The 20748-nt window shown below is 40.6% G+C and overlaps 1 non-coding gene and 1 pseudogene across 1 annotated transcript; one reads left to right on the top strand and one right to left on the bottom strand.

The window, feature by feature from the left end:
* Positions 1-8448: 8448 nt before the first annotated feature.
* Positions 8449-8584, bottom strand: LOC118980638 (small nucleolar RNA SNORA21). The gene has a single exon (XR_005065164.1). It is a non-coding gene; the product is annotated as a small nucleolar RNA SNORA21 (small nucleolar RNA).
* Positions 8585-9557: 973 nt separating this feature from the next.
* Positions 9558-17153, top strand: LOC118980448 (THO complex subunit 6 homolog; annotated as a pseudogene).
* The last annotated feature ends 3595 nt before the right edge of the window (positions 17154-20748 follow it).

Genomic DNA, 20748 nt, shown 5'->3' with positions numbered 1-20748 from the left:
TTTCTACTTATCATTTATGCTACTTATTCTCTGTACCTTCTCCCTCTCTGACCTCCTCCTACTCCCCTGTTGCTAACCCTCCATGTGATCTTCATTTCTGTGGTTCCATTCCTGTTCTAGTTATTTGCTTAGTTTGCTTTTGTTTTTGTTTTAGGTGGGGTTGTTAATTATTGTGAGTTTGCTATCATTTTACTGTATATGTTTTTTATCTTCTTTTTCCTAGATAAGTCACTTTAACATTTCATATAATAAGGGCTCGGTGATGATGAACTTGTGTGATTTAACTAACCTACAGGTCCCTCTAGGAGAAGGGCCAGTTCTCCCTGGGAGACAGCATGCCTATATTTCATTCTTACAATAAAGATCATGGCTCTGGCATAGACAGGGAGGATTCTCAATGTTCCTTTAGCCCATCACATGAGTATGCCCATCTAGGCCAAACAATTAATAAGGAGCACTACCTCAATGTTCTTCATCAGCTGAGAGATGTAATATGATGAAAACGGCTGCAGGGATGGGCATCTGGTGATTGGCAGCTTCATCATGACAATGCACCTGCTCATACATCACGTCTCTTGTAGAGTTTTTTGTGAAACATCAAGTTATCCAAGTGATTCAGTCCCCCCTACAGCCCAGATTTGATACCCTGTGACTTCTGACTTTTCTCAAAATTGAAATCACCTTTGAAAGGGAAGAGATTTCTTACCATTCATGAAATTCAGGAAAATATGACAGAGCAGCTGATGGTGACTGGGAGAAATGGTGTGAAGTTCCAAGGTACTTACTTTGAAAGGGACTGATGCATTGTTGTCTTATGTACAATGTTTCTTGTTTCCTGTATCTTCTTCAATAAATGTCTCTATTTTTCGTAGTGTTTGGTTGGATACTTTCTGGACAAACCTTGTCTATGTTTTGGCTACTATATTCTCTATGCTGTCTTTTACACCCCATGACTATTCTGTAACAACTAATTTGCACTTCTTAATCCCTTCACCTTTTTTTGCATACCTCCCCAACCCCCCTCCCATCTATCAACCACCAAAATTTTCTCTGTATTTATGGTTGATTCTATTTCTGTTCTGCTTGTTCATTTTTTAAAAAATTCAATTGCTGATAGGCGTGTGTTTAAGCCACTTTATTATTCACAGTTTCTATCTTTTTTTCTTAAATAAGTTTCTTTAACCTTTTATATAATAATGGTTTGGTAATGATGAACTTTAGCTTTTTTCTTGTCTGGGAAACTCTTTATCTGCCCTTTCATTCTAAATGACAGCTTTGCTGGGTACAGCAATCTTGGCCATAGGTCACTGCTTTTCATGACTTTGATTATTTCTTGCCAAACCCTCCTAGCCTGTAAAGTTTCATTTGAGAAATTGGCTGGCGAACTTATAGGAACTCCCCTTTGGGTAACTAATGGCTTTTCTCTTGCTGCTTTTAAGATTCTCTCTTTGTCTTTAATTTTTGGTATTTTAATTATGATATGCCTTGGTGTGGGCCTCTTTGGGTTCATCTTGTTTGGTACTCTCTGTGCTTCCTGGACTTGCACATCTATTTCCTTCACTAAATTAGGGAAGTTTTCTCTCATTTTTTCAAATAGGTTTTCACATTTTTGCTCTCTCTCTTCTCCCTCCACACCCCCATGATGCAAATGTTAGTTCGCTTGCAGTTGTCCTAGAGGCTCCTTCCAAATCCTTGTTTGTTTTTATTCTTTTTTCTTCTTGCTGTTCTTATTGGGTATTATTTGCTTCCTTATATTCCAAATCACTGATCTGAATCTTGGCTTCACCCACTCTACTGTTGATTCCTTGTTCTTCATTTCAGTGAGTATATCCTTCATTTCTGACTGGTTCTTTGTAATGGTTTCCATGTCCTTTTTAAAGCTGTTGAAGTTCTCTCTAAGTTCATATGCTCTTACCCTAAGTTCATTGAGCATCCCTATGACCAGTGTTTTGAACTCTGCATCTAGTAGATTTCTTGTCTCCATTTTGTTTAGTTATTTTTCTGGAGTTTTGCTCTTTTACTCGTTTTGGCCATGTTTCTTTGTTTCCTCAGTTTGGCAGTGCCTATGTGTTTGTTTTTATGTGTTAGACAGAACTGCTACAATTCCTTGGCTTGGTAGACTAATGTAGCAGATGCCCTGTAGGGTCCAATGGCACAGCCTCCCCTACCAACTTAAGCTAGGTACTCTAATTACAACCACCATGTGGGCTATGTACACACTCCTCTTATAGTTGAACCTTGGTTACTGTTGACAGGTCAGTAGGAGGGGTTTACGCAGGCTGACCAGCTACAAGGACTGGTTGTGATCACTCATCACCACCACCAGACCACCATCAAGGATAAGCTATGCAGAGGCCCAATTCTGCACAGCTTATCCTCTGGACCTACTTCAGCAGGGCTCTGGTGCCCACTAAGACTGCTCTTTGAGTGTGTTGCTTGTGGAGGGGGTTGGGTGTGGTGCTCCAAAGTGTTGTGTAGCTGTCCACCAGGTATGCTGGCTCTGGGGCCCCCTTGGAGGTTCAGACCAAGGTCAGTCACTGCCTGTGTTCTGTCTGGGGCCCTCTGGCATAAGCTCAAAGCTATTTACAGATGGCTGCTACTTGTGCTGGGCTTGGAGATGCCTATGGGAGGCCAAGCTGTGAACTAAGGCCAGCTGCTGTTAATGTGGGGTCTGGGGCCACTTACCAAGACGTATGGGGTTAACTGAGGCCAGATGTTGCTTTAAACAAGAGGATTTAGGAAAATCTGAAGCATGAGCCATGAAAAGTCATTTGTATAAAAAAGCCACTGGAAACAGCTTGGGTGGGCCAAGAAGGTTGTGGGATGGAGCCTCAGGGAATCATCAGTGTGGTGCAAATAGTGGGAGCCAACTTGACTGAGTCTCAGATATGGCACCCAGCTGTCAGCTCTGTGGGGATAGGGCTTAGAAAAAGAACAACGGCCTCTACCAGTACTTCTGTCTGGGAGAAAGTGTCTCTCAACTTTCACCCTGATGCTAGACACTTCAGTTCCTCCCCATATGCCTATGGTGCCTTTCAAGCTGCTGGTCTGGTGCTGGAGCTCAGAGAAAGTAAACCCATACATGAGCCCCTTAAGAGAAACTGCCTGGGAATCCAGCAGTTTCTGTTTCCCACAGCCTCAATTCCCACTGGATTTTACAGCCAGAAGTTATGGAGACTTATCTTCTGGGCACTGGAACCCTGGGCTGGTGGGTCTGGTGTGGGACTGCAACCCCCCACTTTTAAGATATCCCTCCCAGTTTTCATCCACCACACATGGTTGTGGAACCAGCCCATATTGTGTCTCTGACACTCCTACCAGTCTTGATGTGATTGCTTTTTTTTTTTTTCTGTAGCTGTAGGACTTCCATTCAGCTCAATTTTTGGTAGTTCTGAATAATGGTTGTTCTGTAATTTTGATGTGCTTGTATGAGGAGGAGAGCTTGTTTCTTAGCTTCTGAAACAAGATGATCTATACATTGTGGGTTCAATCACCAGTTGCCGTGCATTCAAAAGGAATTAATCGATGTTTCTCTCACATAGATGTCTCTCTCTCTCTCTCCCTCTCTTATATGCCTCTTTTAATTTATTTCTCTTTCCAATGACTGTTGGTATTTGAGCTTTCTGCCTTGTGACCTTCCGTACCTGGTCTATTGTCCAGTTTTGTTTGTGCGTAAGTGAGAAATAGAGCTTTGAATACAATTAACTGAACTAGAGCTTAATATCCATAACTGTGTATTATATAGTCTATTGAAACACAATTTCACCCCTATAATTACCTTATTTTTTATCAAAGAGCCATATCAAGAAATATTAATTTAACACATTAAGTCCAGTTTCAATTTTGCCTGATTATTTACATAAACACAATTGATCATATAAGTTCTCTTAAATGTTCTTTGATGGAATCTTACCAGGAATTTCCAGACTGAGCTTTAATTAGCCCCACAGGATGGAGAAGCCAAGCCACCAAGTTGCCATCAGATGTTGCCTTCAATATTTATAACTTTGAGTGAGTCTCTCAGATTCTCAAGGTCCCCCAAATGTTTTAAGGTTCTTCCTTGCCATCTCCCATGAAAGCAGCCTTCACTTCTTACTTCACTTTCTGGAAAAACTGCCATAAATCTTATGAATAAGCAAGGGGATTTTATTGGCTTCAAAGTCAATCTTTATTCCATAAAGCTTTTGTTGACATTTAGAGGCTAGGCATGTCTCTCTAAGATGTGACATTTCAGTCAAAGTCTTGGTTAATACAATCATTACTGGAAACTGGCTTTATGTGTCCTTTTATGAAGAAATCAGATTCTTACTGTATTTATGCAAAAACATATGTTTCCATAAAAAAAATACAACTCATTCACTGAGCTTCCAAATTCCAGAGGGATCAGGTAAGGAGAAAAATATAAATTCCTCAGTATTGGTTATAAAAGTATAATTTACCAAATTGATTTAGAAAAAAAATCAAGTTTCCTTATTTTGGAAAAACAAAAATTAAAAATTAGTAATATTTTGAACAGAAAAGTTACAAAAACTACAATTATTGTTAGTTAATTCTGTCCCATCATCAATTTTTGTTTATCCTGATTATTTGCCAATATTTCTATAAATCCTTTTTTAAAATATATTTTATCGATTATGCCATTACAATTGTGCCATTCCCTCCTTCATTCCCCTCCACCCTGCACACCCCTCCCCCACCATTCCTCCCCCTTTCATTTATGTCCATGTGTCACAAGTTCTTTAGATTCTATATTTCCCATACTATTCTTGCCCTCACCCCTGTCTATTTTCTGCCTACCGTCTATGCTACTTATTCTCTGTACCTTCTTCCCTCTTCTCCTCCTCCCACTCCCCTGTTGCTAACCCTCCATGTGATCTTCATTTCTATGGTTCTGCTCCTGATCTAGCTGTACGCTTAGTTTGCTTTTGTTTTAGGTATGGTTGTTAATAATTGTGAGTTTGCTGCCCTTTCACTGTTTGTATTTTTTATCTTCTTTTTCTTAGATAAGTCTCTTTAACATTTCATATAATAAGGGCTTGGGGATGATGAACTCAACTTACCTGAACTTGACCTTATCTGAGAAGCAGTTTATCTGCCCTTTCATTCTAAATGAAAGCTTTGCTGGATAGAGCAATCTTGGATGTAGGTGTTTGGATTTCATGACTTGGAATACTTCTTTCCAGCCCCTTCTTCCCTGTAAGGTCTCTTTTGAGAAATCAGCTGACAGTCTGATGGGAACTCCTTTGTAGGTAACTGTCCCCTTATCTCTTGCTGCTTCTAGGATTCTCTCCTTCATTTTAATCTTGGCTAATGTAATTATGATGTGCCTAGTTGTGTTTTTTCTTGGGTTCAACTTCTTTGGGACTCTCTGAGCTTCTTGGATTTCCTGGAAGTCTATTTTCTTTGCCAGATTGGGGGAGTTCTCCTTTATTATTTGTTCAAATAAGTGTTCCACTTGTTGCTCTTTCTCTTCCCCTTCTGGTACCCCTATAATTTGGATGGTGGAATGTTTAAAGATGTCCTGAAGGTTCCTAAGCCTCTCCTCATTTTGTTGAATTCTTGTTTCTTCATATTTTTCTGTTCGGTCATATTTTTCTTCCTTCTGGTCCACTTGATTGGTTTGAGTCCCAGTTTCCTTTCCATCACTATTGGCTCCCTGTGCATTTCCCTTCATTTCACTTAGTTTAGCCTTCATTTGTTCCTCTAATTTGTGACTAAAATCAACCAGTTCTGTGAGCATCCTGATCACCAGTGATTTGAACTGTGCATCGGAGAGGTTGGCTATCTCTTGGTCACTTAGAAGTATTGGCTTAGAGCTATTCTTCTTCTTGAGCCATAATGTTTTGGTCTGTTCGTGCCTGTTACATATGAGGGGCGGAGACTTAGGCATTCACCAGGGCAGGGCAACCCAATTCTCTGGGTTGTGATGCTCTAGTGGGATGGGTCCAGATTGGGAAAAATGGCATTTGTTCTGCTCTCTGTTGAATTTTGGTTCCCTGTGCCACTTCCCACACACAGATTGGGCCCTTCTTGTACTGGTTCCCAGGTGTGTGGGCTTGTGCACCCTCCAGGATCCTGTGGGTCTCTTCAGTGAACTGTCTATGAGCCCGGGAGCCTCTCCCAGCACCTTGACCCCCGAAAGTTTTTCCAGGTGGTGCTTTTAGGCTTTAATTCCCATCACTGAGGCCCTGGTTTGCACGGTCTGTCTTACTTCTTGCTCCTTTGCCTGACTTATCTGCATGTGAGTGTGTGACTGCGGGCAGCCAACTGCCTTGCACCCTCACTGGGTCTGTCCATTGCCACCCCACATCTAGGATTTGCCAACCTCTGCCTGCATACCTGGGTCAGTCTGGCCACTCTTTCCTGCGTGACCCCTCTCCACCAGTCACTGACTCCACCCCTCTTACCAGTCTGGCTGATTGGTACGTTGTTGTTGGACTTCCATACAGTTCAATTTTCTGTCTGTTTCGGTTGCGTTTTTGTTACTAAATCTTTGTTGTCTTTAAATTTGGTTGTGTGAGGAGGCACAGTGTTTCCACCTATGTCTCCATCTTGGCTGAAGTCCTATAAATCCTTTTATTACATAGACTTCCAGTAATTTTCACCTACTTTAATAATATAATCTGAAAATTTATTCTCAGAATTATGTAATTTAGAATAAGTTAGAATTCTTTCCATAGATTGTTCTGAAGATGTCACATATTTGTAAATGCATCAAGGTAAAACAATGACTGTCCCATGACAAAAAACTTAATACAACATGGTGACAGATTTGATTATAATGCAATTGACAAAATAAGTTGCTTTCCTGTAACTACACTTTTAGATAACTAAAATTACAAATGAAAGTATATCAGAACATTGTAGACTCTTGGACATTTTTATATATCTCTTTTGCTTTAATAAAAGCATTTGCTTTAATAAAAGTCTGTATACAAATAGAACATAGTCACTACTTACTTATTTTACAAAGATTCCTGTGTATTGTAAGCATATCAAGTAGCCTAATTGCTTCAAAATTTCTTCTTCACGAGGAGAAACAAACAAACAAAAAATACCTGCAGCATTCCAGGGAAATATTGGGATGACCCAAAGCCAATTTTCGGTTGAGAAAAAAGTCTCTTAAGATTTGATTTGTGGGAGGCGGTCAAACATATCTGACCAAAGGTTATATATCATTATGAAACAATATTAAAATATTCATTTACAAAATGTGGCATTAAATGTATCAAACATAAATACAGACCAGAAAACTCTAGTTCTTATGATAAAGAATATGGTTTTTAACTAATAAAGTACCTGATTAACACAATATAACACATAGTTACTTTTATTATTGATTTATTTATTTTTGGAGAGAGGGGAAGGGAGGGAGAATGAGAGGGAGGGAACCATCAATGTGTGGCTGCCTCTCATGCACCCTCACTGGGGACCTGGTTCATAACCCAGGCATGTAACTGGGTATCGAATCAGCAACACTTTGGTTTGGAGGCCAGCACTCAATCCACTGAGCCACACCAGCCAGGGCCACATAACCATTTAAAAATATATAGAGAGAGTCTTGACTTCTGGTCAAGATGGTGATGTAGGTAAACACACTTTGCCTCCTTGTGCAACCACAGAAAGAATTACAACTAGACCTCAAAACAAATAACAGTGAGAACTGTAAAAAGATTGAGTTGTATAGAAGTCAGACAACCAAGGATTTAAAGAAGAAACACCCATCCAGATGGGTGTCTTTTCTACAACAGGCCACACTACTAAGATGGGGAGCCAAAGCAACTCTATCTAATATACAGAAACAAACACAGGGAGGCTGCTAAATTGAGGAGACAAAGAAATATGGTCCAAATGAAAAAATAGAACAAAACTTCAGAAAAAGAACTAAACAAAATGTAGATAACCAACCTATCAGATGTAGAGATCAAAACACTGGTGATCAGGATGGTTGAAGGGCTCATTGCGTACAGCAACAAAATAAAAAAGACCCAGGAAGTAATGACGTTTACACTAAGTGAAATAAAGAAAAATCTACAGGGAACCATCAGTGGAAGGGATGAAGCCAGGATTCAGATCAACAATTTGGAACATAAGGAAGAAATAATCATTCAACCAGAACAAGAAGAAGAAAAAAGAATTTAAAAATATGAGGATAGTATAAGGGGTCTCTGGGGCATCTCCAAATGTAGCAACATCTGAATTATAGGGATGCCAGAAGGAGAAGAGAAAGAACAAGAAATTGAAAACTTATTTGAAAAAATGATGAAAGAAAACTTTCCTAACTTGGTGAAAGAAACAGACATACAAGTCCAGGAGCACAGAGAGTCCCAAAGAAGTTTACCTAAAGAGGACCACAACAAGACACATCATAATTAAAATGCCAAAAGTTAAAGAGAGAATCTATTTATTTGTTTATTTATTTATTTTTACTTTTTTTTTTTTTTTACCCATTATCCCACCACCAATTGAAGTGAAACAACACGACATGCTGCCACTTCACCCAAAAGTAGTGTTTTTACTTTGCCCTTTCTTGGTGGCTTGGTGGGTCATTAGTGAAAGGCCCAAAGAGTGCTTTTCGAAGGGGTAGAGAGAGAATCTTAAAAGGAGCAAGAAAAATGCAGAGAGTTACCTACAAAGGAGTTCCCATAAATGGGAACTGTCATTGATTTCTGAAAACACACTTTGTAGGCTAGAAGGGCCTACAAAGAAGGCCCTTGACAAGAAGTCAAAAAATTAATTATTGTTCAAGATTGACAAGAAGTATACAACAGTGATGAAAGGCAAGGACCTACATCCAGGATTACTCTATTCAGCAAAGCTATCATTTAGAATGGAAAGGCAGATTAAGTGCTTCTCAGATAAGGTCAAATTAAAGGAGTTCATCATCACCAAGCCCTTATTATATGAAATCTTAAAGGGGCTTATCTCAGAAAAAGATCAAAACTGCAAACATTAAAATGACAACAAATTCACAACTATTAACAACTCAATCTGAAAAATCGAACTAAGCAAACAACTAGAACAGGGACAGAATAATAGATATGGAGATCATTTGGAGGGTTATCAGCTGGGTAGGGAAGGGGGAGAATGAGGGAAAAGGTGCAGAGATTAAGAAGCATAATTGGTAAGTACAAAACAGGCAGGGGGATATTAAGAACAATAGAGAAAAAGGAGTAGCCAAAGAGCTTATATTCACATCCTATGGACATTAACTAAAGGGAGGGACTGGTGGAGGGAATGGGAGGAGGAAGGGGACAAGGTGGGGAGAGGGGACCAGGAGCACTGTAATACCATAATCAATAAAATATATTAAAAATAAAAATAAAGAATATAGAATCTTTCCTTTCTAGGCAGATGCAGTAAAACTTTTCCCCTTTTAACAGACTGAAGACCCAAACAATTTCTGTGTTAGATTACTTTCTCGTATCTAGGATAGAAGGGCAGCAGCCACTGGAAAACAGGTCTGTGTGAAGGGTTTGGGGTAGGGATCTGGGGTAGGGGGCTGCAGTGGACGCTACTTAGTGTCCAGCCGGGTCTCTGCAACGTTCACATCGGCTCCTGGGGCTCTGGTGGTACATGACGACCACCTTCAGCCTGAGCCAACTGGCAGTATTGGATGGTGGGATGCCTGTGAAGAGGGAAGTGTTTCAGGTGCTGCAGCGGCTGGCTGCACATGGCCATTTTCTCCCAGAGTGTCTCACCTTGCGGGAAGTTCCTGGCGTCTGGCAACAATTATGGGCAAATAGCCATCTTCAGTTTGTCTGCTGCTTTGAGCTCTGAGGCCAAAGAAGAATGTAAGAAGCCCACAGTGACCTTCCAAGCCCATGACGGGCCCATCTACAGCATGGTCTCCACCGATCGACATCTGTTTAGTGCTGGAGGTGGGGAGGTGAAGGCCTGGCTTTGGGTGGAGATCCTCAAGAAGGACCAGCCTGGAAGTGCCTGAGATCAATGCTTTGCTTCTCCTCCCCAAGGAGAATTCCCTCATTCTGGCAGGGGGTAGACTGCCAGTTGCATATGATGGATCTAGAGACGGGGACCTTCACACAGGCACTCCAGGGCCACACAGACTACATCCACTGCCTGGCACTGCAGAGCGAAACTCCGAGGTGCTGATAGGGGGTGAAAATGGGGCTGTGGGGCTTTGGGACCTCCACGTGATGCCAACAGTAGTCAAGGCTCAACCACAACAGGACAGTACACACAGCCCACACAGGGGCACAAGTGGAGTGCCCAACTCAAGTTACTGTGGAGTGCCCATCTCAAGTTACTGTTTCACCCATCTCCCACCCAAAATAAACAAAGCAGCCAAAGAGAAACAGACTCACAGATACACAGAACATTTTGATGGTTGCCAGATGGGAATGGGGTTGGGAGATGGGTGAAAAAGGTGAAGGGATTAAGAAATACAAATTTGTTGTTACAGAACAGTTATGGGGAAAGTGAAGTACAGCACAGGAAATATGAGAGGATATTATTGAACAGCAAGTGGGTCCTGCTCCCCATAGCCACCCTCTAGGCAAATTCCAGAGGCAGAATTTTGGTAAAAAAGGAGTCTTTATTGAAAAGCTACACAATTTTGAAATAACAGCTTTCTAAATGCAGTAGTCAGTTAAGCCTATCAACTAAGGCCGAAATCTTTAACTCTTGAGGTACAGCTTTAATTACTTAAACCTATCATTTAAAGCTAAAATATTTAAGTCTTGAGTTCCTCTTTTTAGTTTTAGTTTTGTTTTGTTTTACTAAATGTGGTACCTTCTTATAACACTTTTAAAAAATTTAGTTATTATTCAAGTAGTTTTCTTTTACTCCCATCCCAGCCAACCCCTCCTCCCCCAGTATTCCCAACCTCCCTCCCATTTCCACCCCCCTTAGCTTTTGCCCATGTGTCCTTTATACTTGTTCCTGTAAATCCTTCCCTTATTCCCCTGAAATTGCCCCTCCTCTCCCCTCTGGTCACTGTCAACCTGCTCTCTATTTCAGTGTCTTGGTTATATTTTGCTTCCTTGTTTGTTTTGTTGTTTAGCTTCCTGTTAAAGATGAGATCATATGGTATTGTCTTTTACCACCTAGCTTATTTCACTCAGCATAATGCTTTCCAGTTCTATCCATGATGTTGCAAAGGGTAGGAGCTCCTTCTTTCTTTCTGCTGCATAGAATTCCGTTGTGTAAATGCACCATAGATTTTTGATCCATTCATTTACTGATGGGCACCTAGGTTGCTCCCAACACTTGGCCATTGTAAATTATGCCGCCATGAACATTGGGGTGGCATAGGTTCTTTTGGATTGGTGTTTCAAGGTTTGTAGAGTATAATCCTAGCAGTGGAATTGCTGAGTCAAAAGGCAGATTCATTTTTAGTTTTCTTAGAAAATTCGATACTATGGAAACATAGTGGTTGTACCAGTCTGCAATCCCACCAACAGTGAACTAAGGTCCCCTTCTCCCCACAACCTCTCCAACACTTGTTGTTTGTTGCTTTGTTTATGATGGCCATTCTGGCGGTGTAAATTGGTATCTCATTGTGGTTTTAATTTGCATCTCTCTGATAGCTAGCTATATTGAGCATCTTTTCATGTGTCTCTGGATCCTCTGTATGTCCTCCTTGAAGAAGTGCCTGTTCAAGTCCTTTTCCAATTTTTTAATTGGGTTAGTTGTCTTCTTAGAGTGAAGTAGTGTGAGTTCTTTTTATATTTTGGAGATTAAACCTTTGTCTGAGGTATCATTGGCAAATATGTTTTTCCATACAGTTGGTTCTCTTTTTATTTTAATACTGCTTTCTTTACCATGCAGAAGTTTTTAATTTTGATAAGATCCCATTTGTTTATTCTTTCCTTTATGTCCCTTGTTCTAGGGGACATATTAAAAATGTTGCTGTGTGAAACATCTGAGATTTTCATGCCTATGTTCTCCTCTAGGACTTTAATGGTGTCACAGCTTACATTTAACTCTTTTATCCACCTTGAATTTATTTTAGTGCATGGTGTAAGTTGGTGCTTGAGTTTCATTTTTTTGCACTTAGCTGTTCAGTTCTCCCAACACCATTTGTTGAAGAGGCTATTTTTACTCCATTTTATGTTGCTGCACCCTTAGCTGAATATTAATTGATCATAGAGACTTGGGTTTATTTCTGGGCTCTCTGTTCTGTTCCACTGGTCCATGTGTCTGTTTTTATGCCAGTACCAGAGTGTTTTGATTACAGTGGCCTTGTAATACAGTTTGGTATCAGATATTGTGATCCCTGCTACCTTGCTCTTCTTTCTCAAAATTGCAGCAGCTATTCAGGGTCTTTTATGGTTCCACATAAATTTTTGAAGTGTTTGTTCTATGTCTGTGAAGTATATCATTGGTACTTTAATAGGGATTGCATTGAATATCTAAATTGCTTTGGGTAATATGGACATTTTGATGATGTTAGTTCTTCTGGTCCATGAACATGGTATATGTCTCCCGTTGTTTGTGTCTTCCTTGATTTCTTTCTTCAATGTTGTGTACTTTTCTGCATTCAGGTCTTTTAGCTCCTTGGTTAGGTTTATTCCTAGGTATTTTATTTTTCTTTTTCTATATCAAATGGGATTTTTTTTCTTGATTTCTGCTTCTGCTGTTTCATTGTTGGTACAGAAAAATGCCTTTTATTTCTGGATGTTGACTTTGTATTCCGCTATTTTGCTAAGTTCATTCATTAGGTTGAGCAGTTTTTTGGTGGAGTCTATAGGATTTTCTATGTACACTATCATGTCATCTGCAAACAATGACAGTTTTGTTTCCTCCTTTCTGATTTGGATGCCTTCTATTTTTTTCTTGTCTGATTGCTGTTGCTAAAACTTTCAATATTATATTGAGTAGAAGTGGTAAAAGTGGACAACCTTGTGTTGTTCTTGATCTTAGTGGAAAAGCTTTTAGTTTTTCCCCATTGAGTATGATGTTGGTTGTAGGTTTCTCATATATGGCCTTTATTATGTTGAGGAATGCTCCCTCTATCCCACTTTGCTGAGTGTTTTTATGATAAATGAGTGCTATACCTTATCAAATAATTTTTCCTCACCTATTGATATGATCATGTGATTATTGTCTTTGCTCTTTTTAATGTGATGTAGTACATTTACTTATTGGTGAATATTGAACCATACTTGCATCCCTGGGATGAATCCCACTTGGTCATCTTTATGATCTTTTTAATGTATTGTTGGAGGCAGTTTGCCAATATTTTATTGAGGATTTTAGCATCTATGTTCATCAGTAATATTGGCCTGAAGTTCTTTTTCTTTGTTGTGTCTTTATCTGGTTTTGGGATTCGGATGATGTTGGCTTCATAAAAAAAGTTTGGGAATCTTCCATCATTTTGTATTTTTTGGAATAGTCTGTGAAGAATAGGGGTTAGCTCTTCCTTAAATGCTTTGTAGAATTCTCCTGTGAAACCATCTGGTCCAGGGCTTTTGTGTGTTGGGAGTTTTTTGATTATCGCTTCAATTTCATCTGCTGCTATTGGTCTGTTCAGGCTTTCTGCTTCTTCTTCATTCAGTTTTGGAAGATGTTGTTTTTATAGAAATTTGCCCATTTCACCCAAGTTTTCAAATTTCTTGGCATACAGTTCTATATGGTTATTTTTTACAATCTTTTGTATTTCTGTGGTGTCAGTTGTAATCTCTCCTCTTTCATTTCTGATTGTGTTTATTTGTGTCCTCTCTCTTCTTTTCTTGATGAGCCTACTTAAAGACTTGTCAATTTTGTTTATCTTTTCAAAGAACCAGCTTCTGTATTCATTGATCCTTAGAATTGTGTTTTTAGTCTCTATGTCATTTAATTCTGCTCTGATGTTGGTTAGTTCTTTCCTTCTACTTGCTCTGGGCTGTCTTTGTCGTTGTTCCTTAAGTTCTTGTAGGCATAGGGTTAGGTTGTTTGAAATGTTTCTATCTTTTTTAGGTAGGCCTGTATCACCTTGAACTTCCCTCTCAGGACTGCCTTCCCTGTGCCCCATAAGTTTTGGGTTATTGTGAGTTTATTTTCATTTGTTTCCAGAAAATTTTTGATTTCTTCCCTAATTTCATTCTTAACCCATTCATTGTTTAATAGCATACTATTCAGTCTCCATGATTTTGAATGTTTGGGTTTTTTTCCCTTGGCTTGGTTTCTAGTTTCAGTCCCTTGTTGTCAGAGAAAATGCTTGGTATGATTTCAATTTTGTTGAATTTGTTGAGGCTTGTTATGTGGCCTATCATGTGGTCTATCTTTGCAAATGTTCCTTGTGCATCAAAGAGAATGTGTAATTTGCTTTGGGATGAAAGGCTGTATATATATCAGTTAAGTCCGTTTCATCTAGGGCATTGTTCAATGCCACAATATCTTTGTTAATATTTTGTTTGGAATATCTGTCTATTTTTGATAGTGGAGTGTTAAAATCCCCAGTTATAATTGTGTTGCTGTCAATATCTTTCTTGAAGTACTCTAAGATTTTCTTTATATATTTGGGTGCTCCTATGTTGGGTGCATATATATTTTTGATGTTTATGTGTTCTTGGTGCATTCTTCCCTTGAGTATTATGAGGTGGCCTTCTGGGTCTTTATTTATGGCCCCTTTTTTGAAGACTATTTTGTCTGATATGAGTATTGCTACCTTGGCTTTTTTTGCTTGGAAAAATTTTTTCCAGCTTTTTACTTCCAGTCTGTGTAGGTATTTTGTCCTGAGGTGGGTCTCTTGAAGGCAGCATGTGTGTGGGTCACGATTTCTTTTTCATTCAACTATTCTATTTTATTGGAACATTTAATCCATTTACATTTAGGGTTATTATTCATAGGTACTTATTCATTGTTATTTTTGTACCTGTGTTCTTCTCTCTTTCTTTTCCTTCTTTTCCTTAAAGCAGTCCCTTTAGCATGTCTTGCAGAGCTGGTTTGGTGGAGGTGTATTCTTTTAGACTTTTTTTTGTCCAGGAAGCTCCTTATTTGGCCTTCTATATTGATTGAGAGCTTTGCTGGGTAAAGTAGCCTTGGTTGCAGGCCTCTGGTTCTCATTACTTGGAATATTTCTTGACATTCTCTTTTTATTTGGAGCTGTTTCCACTAAGAAGTCAGCTGCTAAACTTATTGGGGCTGCCTTGTATGTTATTTTATTTTTTTTACCTTGCTCCTTTTAGGATTCTCTCTTTGTCTTGGAATTTTGCCATTTTAATGATAATGTGTCTTGGAGTGGACCTCTTTGTGTTCCTCTCGATTGGGAGTCTCTGTGTTTACTGGATTTGTGTGACTTCTTCTCTCATCAAATTAGGAAAGTTTCCTATCATTACTTTTTAAATAGGTTTTCTATCCCTTGCTCTTCTTATTCTCCTTCTGGTAACCCCATTATTTGGTTATTATTACATTTCCTATTGTCTTTTATTTCTCTTAATCCCTCTTTATTCTTTCTGATCCCCTTTTCTATTTCTTGCTCTTTCTGCATGTTTTTTCTACTTTCTGCTCCAGCCTGCTGATCCGATCTTCTTCATCTATTCTGCTTTTGATTCCTTCTACTGTGTTATTCAGTTCAGATATCATATTCTTCATTTCCTCTTGACCCTTGTTGATAGTTTCTACTTCCTTTTTAATGTTGATATAGTTTTCAGAGAGTTCATTGTAGTTTCCCTGTAGTTTCTGGTAATTTGCTGTGAGCTCATGGAGCTTCCTAATAATCATTGCTTTGAACTCAGTATCTGATTGTTGAGTTGCCTCTATTGCATTTAGTGTTCTTTCCAAGGCTTCCTCCTTTCCTTTAATTTGGGGATTGTTTCTTTGTCTTCCCATTGTTTGTGAGACTCTTCTTGTTAGCCTCAGCTTCTTAAATTGATCTGTTCTGACTCCTTGGTTTTGTGTTGTGAACTTCTGTGGTAAAATACCTGTGAGATTCAGTGGTGTAGTCTCCTGGTGTTCACTGCTTCCACCTACTTTTTTGGTGATCATTTGGAAGGGTAAGACAATACGGTTTAAAATAGCAAGAAAATATTCTATGATATTTACAGTAGCAGCCAGTAGAGAAGAGACAGGAGATCCTTTGGCTATGTATAGTGTTAACCCTGATCTTCCGCCCAACTAACCACATTTTAGAAGCGATGGAAAGAAGGTAAGATTCTTGTTGGGGAGGGAAGAATTGTGAGTTGGATCTAGAAAGCAGTGAGGTTGTGGGAGGTCAGATTCTGAGGTCAGGTGAGAGTAAAGGATAGTAAATAGATGTAGTGTGTGAGAGAATAGAGTTAACCTGTACAGTAATAGAGTTCAGGAAACTATGAAGTGGGCTAAGATCTGGGAAGGGTGTAGTGTAGTATTTACAATAGTATGGAACAGCTATTATTTACAATAATATTAGAGCAATGATCATATGACAGAATCTATGAGATCTAGATAACAAGAATAGGGAGTATAGGACCTTCACTAGTGTGCTAATGGGACAACAGGTAATGTGAAAGATAGTAAATTAGCAATACACTATGAATGAGAGGACAGGGGAAACCTGCCAAATGATACGATATAACCGGCAAAGCAAAGAAGACTAAACAGAAAGAAGAGGAATAGAAAAATATCATTCAAATGAAAGATGTAAGAATAATAAAAAATAATAATACAAATATGCAATAACTTTCAGGTTCTGTGTAATAGCAAAGTGAAATTTGTCTCTTTGTCTCAACTGTTGGGATGCCCCCTCTTTGGGCCCAACTCTGGTCTTTCCACAGTTCCAGAGTTTTTTGTCTCACTTGTGCGTATTTTTTTTAAAAAAAAAGCAGACTAAGGAAGCAATAAGAGATAAAACTGGAAAGAAAGGAAGAAGGAATAAAACAAGAAAGAAGGAAAGAGAAGCAAAAGAAATTGAGAGATAAAAAATAATAAAAATTAAAAAATAAATAATTACTTTAAAAAATCAAAGAAACAAACAATCATCAACAACAAAAAACCTCTTGCTGATTTCAAACTGGCAAAATTAGTTTTTCTTTTCTTGCTGGCTGCAGCAGGCTGAGGGGTGACTGGTATGCTTTTCTCCCTTCCTGTTCAGCACTCTGTCAGCCTCTTGCTCACTCTCCCCAGAGCTAGCCTGGTGCCCCTCTGCAGGGCCCTGGGTATGGACTCTGGACTTCCTGAGGCACGGGCAGTCACTCCAGATTTACCAATGTGGGCTCCAGGTGTCCTGAGGCGCATGTGCTCTTTCCGGGTCCATGGGTGTCGGCCCCAGGCATTTCACAAAGCTCTTGCTCCCAGAGTTGCAGGCGCACATGCCGGGCAAGGCTGCCTCAGGTTGCATGGGCTAAGGTGCACACTCTTCCCAGGGCTATGTGTGGGTGCTCACAGCCCTTATGTATTTTCCACTTAGTCCTCACTCCCTTCTCTGTGACTCCAAACAGCCAGGTCACTCCTGGTGCTGCTCAAACCCTGTTTGGCCAGGGAGGGAGCACCGACCCAGCTCTCTCCCAAGAGCCCTGTGGTCGGCCAAGCAGGCCCCGGGGCTGGGGCTGCAGCCTCCCTGGTCCCCTCGCTGATCCCTGGGCCCTTACTGTCCTGAAGAACTTTCCTCACCCTCTGGTTTTTCAACGTCCACTACAATTTTTGATCTCCTATTTTCATATAAACTGTGGTACTGGTGACTGTCTGCTCTGTTCCTCCATAGATCGGCTAGGTTTTTCTCCCATGTGTAGGGGGAAGTGGAATCTGATCCCTCTTATCTAGCTGCCATCTTTCCTCCCCATTTTTAGTTTTTAATTACCTATTTTCTATAGGATTGGTTTACAACCTAAAACAACATAAGTTACAAGTTACACAATTTTGGAAGAATGACAGGCTTCTTCCTCAGAGCCTATCCTCTCAATAACACCCAAAGAAACAAATCCCTGCCACCCTCTGCCAGGCCAGACCAGTCCTAGGTTGTGCTCGGAGTTCTTGTGCCCATCTAAAATACTGTCCTTTTGGGCCCTGGCTGGTGTAGCTCAGTGGATTGAGCGTGGGTCTGCAAACCACACGATCGCGGTTCGATTCCCAGTCAGGGCACATGCCTGGGTTGCAGGCCAGTTCCCAGTTCCTGGCGGGGGATGCACGAGAGGCAACCATACATTGATATTTCTCTCTCCCTCCTTCCCTTCCCCTCTAAGATAAACAAATAAAATCATTAAAATAAAATAAATACTGTCATTTGGGATACGTAGGTGGGATACGTAGGTGGCTACAGCATGGTCATTCAGGCATCCTCAAGGAAGAGAAGGAGTCAGTCTCTGCCTTCCTTCTGTTCAAGTCTTCCAGCCCATAGTTCCAAGCTCACCTGAGGTGTTCAGTTTCTCAACCAATCCTATTCTAGACTGCTTATCACTGCCTCAGGCAACCTCCTTCTATGGTCCGTCCCTAATCCTCCCAGTGATCCGATCAGATCTCTCTACATCAGAAGACCCCCCAATCTCCAGAATTTATGTATAAATAACTGTGTATTTATTCTTACATATATAAACTTCAGCCACCTTCAAAGTACTCTTCATATGATTTAATATACCTATTAAGAGTTTCTACCACTACTCAAAACAGTTTTTGAATGAATCAATTTTGATGCCTTTTAGTGCTTCTGTCGATTTTTGCTTTACCTCTTCCACATCAGAAAAACATCTTCCTTTTCCTAGGTTGGAGTCACTCAAGAAAATGGACGGACACAGTGAGCTAAGGAGAGCAGGGTTTATTAGTGGGGAATAAGAGGGAAAGTGGAGCCAACCAAGGGAGGCTGGGACTCATGGGGGGAAAGTGGAGCCAACTAAAGAAGGTTAGGACTCTTGGTTGTTCTTAGGTCAGGGTTTTTAAATGCAAACACCTGTAGTTGGGGTATCAGAGAGTCTGATTGGCTAGAACTGGTTGTTGGGTGAAAGCTGCATCCTTTTATACCAGATAGGCTGACCCTAATCTTCCTGGGTACGGTCTGCAGGCAGCTTCCCACGGTGCCATTTTCTCGCCTGGTGATTTTCATTCCTGTTAGACCTGCCTAGATCTAACACCTTTGAGCACTTTTTTTCATCTGGGGAAACAAAAAATGTTGCTCAGGAGAGACTGGGTGAATAGGGACGGTAGAACACAGGGATCATGCTGTTTTTTGGTCAAAAACTGCTGAACATTCAGTGTGATGTGGGTAGGTGTGCTTATAAATCACCCATCATGAAATGGAAATGTGTTGAAAGAGTCTTCAAAAAGTTGCCTAGGCTGGTGTGGCTCAGTGGATTTAGTTCTGCCTGTGAACCAAAGGGTCGCTGGTTAGATTCTCAGTGTAGCACACATGCCTGGGTTGTGAACCAGGTCCCCAGAAGTGGGTGTGTGAGAGGTAACCACACATTGATGTTTCTCTCCCTCTCTAAAAATAAACAAATAGAATCTTTAACAACAACAACAAAAATAGTGTTCAAAAAGAAATTCACTGAAGCTGAATCATAACGCCAGATGGTACACTGATATAGATCGGTTCCTAAAACACTCACCTAGTGGGGGAAGCCTGTACTACAAGGGGCTTACCCTCTAGAAATAACTCTGGGTTTTTTTTTTGGTCACCCCTTGTATACTCAATAATATTCTAATAACTATTGTGGAAGAAAAGGAGCCACATACTTAACCTGACAAACTCAGGGAGGACTGTGTGGCAGCCCTATAAACTCTGAGACCTAAAGTAACCACAGGATGGTCTGACATTCAAAACTTTCTAACAGCAGGTCATGGCGGTTAGTCATGTCCTGTGGGGGCAACTTTCCTCGCAAGTCCCCCCCCACCCTGAGTGCCACGGATGAGAGTAAATATGAATAAGACATGATGTGACCTGCTTAGGGAGAAGTGGCCATTTTCCCAGAGGGAAAAGGCCATGAACAGTGGCCAGTTTCTCCGAGGAGAAAAAGGCCTCGGTCCCCCTCCTCTAGAGTCTTTTATTGGGTTGTAATACACAGGAATACAAGGTGCAAGGATCAAACAGTAGATAACATTTCAAAGAAATCTGAGGGCTATGAGTCAGACTCTGTCAGGAACAGAGTTTTAGGGTTTCTTGCTCGAACCTTTAACATATGAATGAAAGCACTCTTAGCAGAGCAGATTTCACAGATTTATCAGGAAGTCTTTGTGATGCCAGATTGTTCCCCAGGACACCTCTAGCAAGGCAAGGAGCTGCACCTCTCCCCATCAGGTATTCAGGCTTAAGGGGATTAGAGCCAGGAAGCGCTTCTCCCAGAGAGCATGGGGCAGGGGGCAGGGGCGAGAGTCCATGGCTCCCTCTTTGTTGTAGCACCCCCCCCCATCCTTCCATGAAGGCCTCCCAAGTGATCTGGCTTAGGTTGCCCCCCCTCCCCCGGCTGTGAGGGGGAGGGTCTTACCCGTCATTGACTTCCAACCAGGCTTTGGGGGCACGGAGAGGAAACCGAGGCAGTGTTTGCTACCAGAGACAAGCTTTATCTCCTGAAGCTGGCATTCCAGAGGTCATCCTTCGCCCTTAGCCACAAGGGATAGAGATACAATTCCTAAAACCAGGCAGAGAGCTGTCTGCAACAATGTCCTAGGCCTGTATTTTCCCTAACAAAGGTCATTCTTTACCTTAACTGAGCATTGTCTGTTGGCTTTCCGCATCTACAATAGCATGCCTTTGTAGTGTCAAATCTCCTTTGCCAGACCCCTAAAGCACAGGCACCACACCAGGGGGAGACCACAAATCCCCATTGTTTTTGTTACCATGTTAATTAATTGTTGACTATTACTATCCAGTACCCACCTATGTAAAAGATGTGTCAA

Source organism: Sturnira hondurensis, unplaced genomic scaffold (assembly GCF_014824575.4).
Source record: "Sturnira hondurensis isolate 20B ecotype Veracruz unplaced genomic scaffold, ASM1482457v3 Scaffold0022910, whole genome shotgun sequence".
Classification (NCBI taxonomy): Eukaryota; Metazoa; Chordata; class Mammalia; order Chiroptera; family Phyllostomidae; genus Sturnira; species Sturnira hondurensis.
This window is presented reverse-complemented; position numbering and strand designations above follow the sequence as displayed.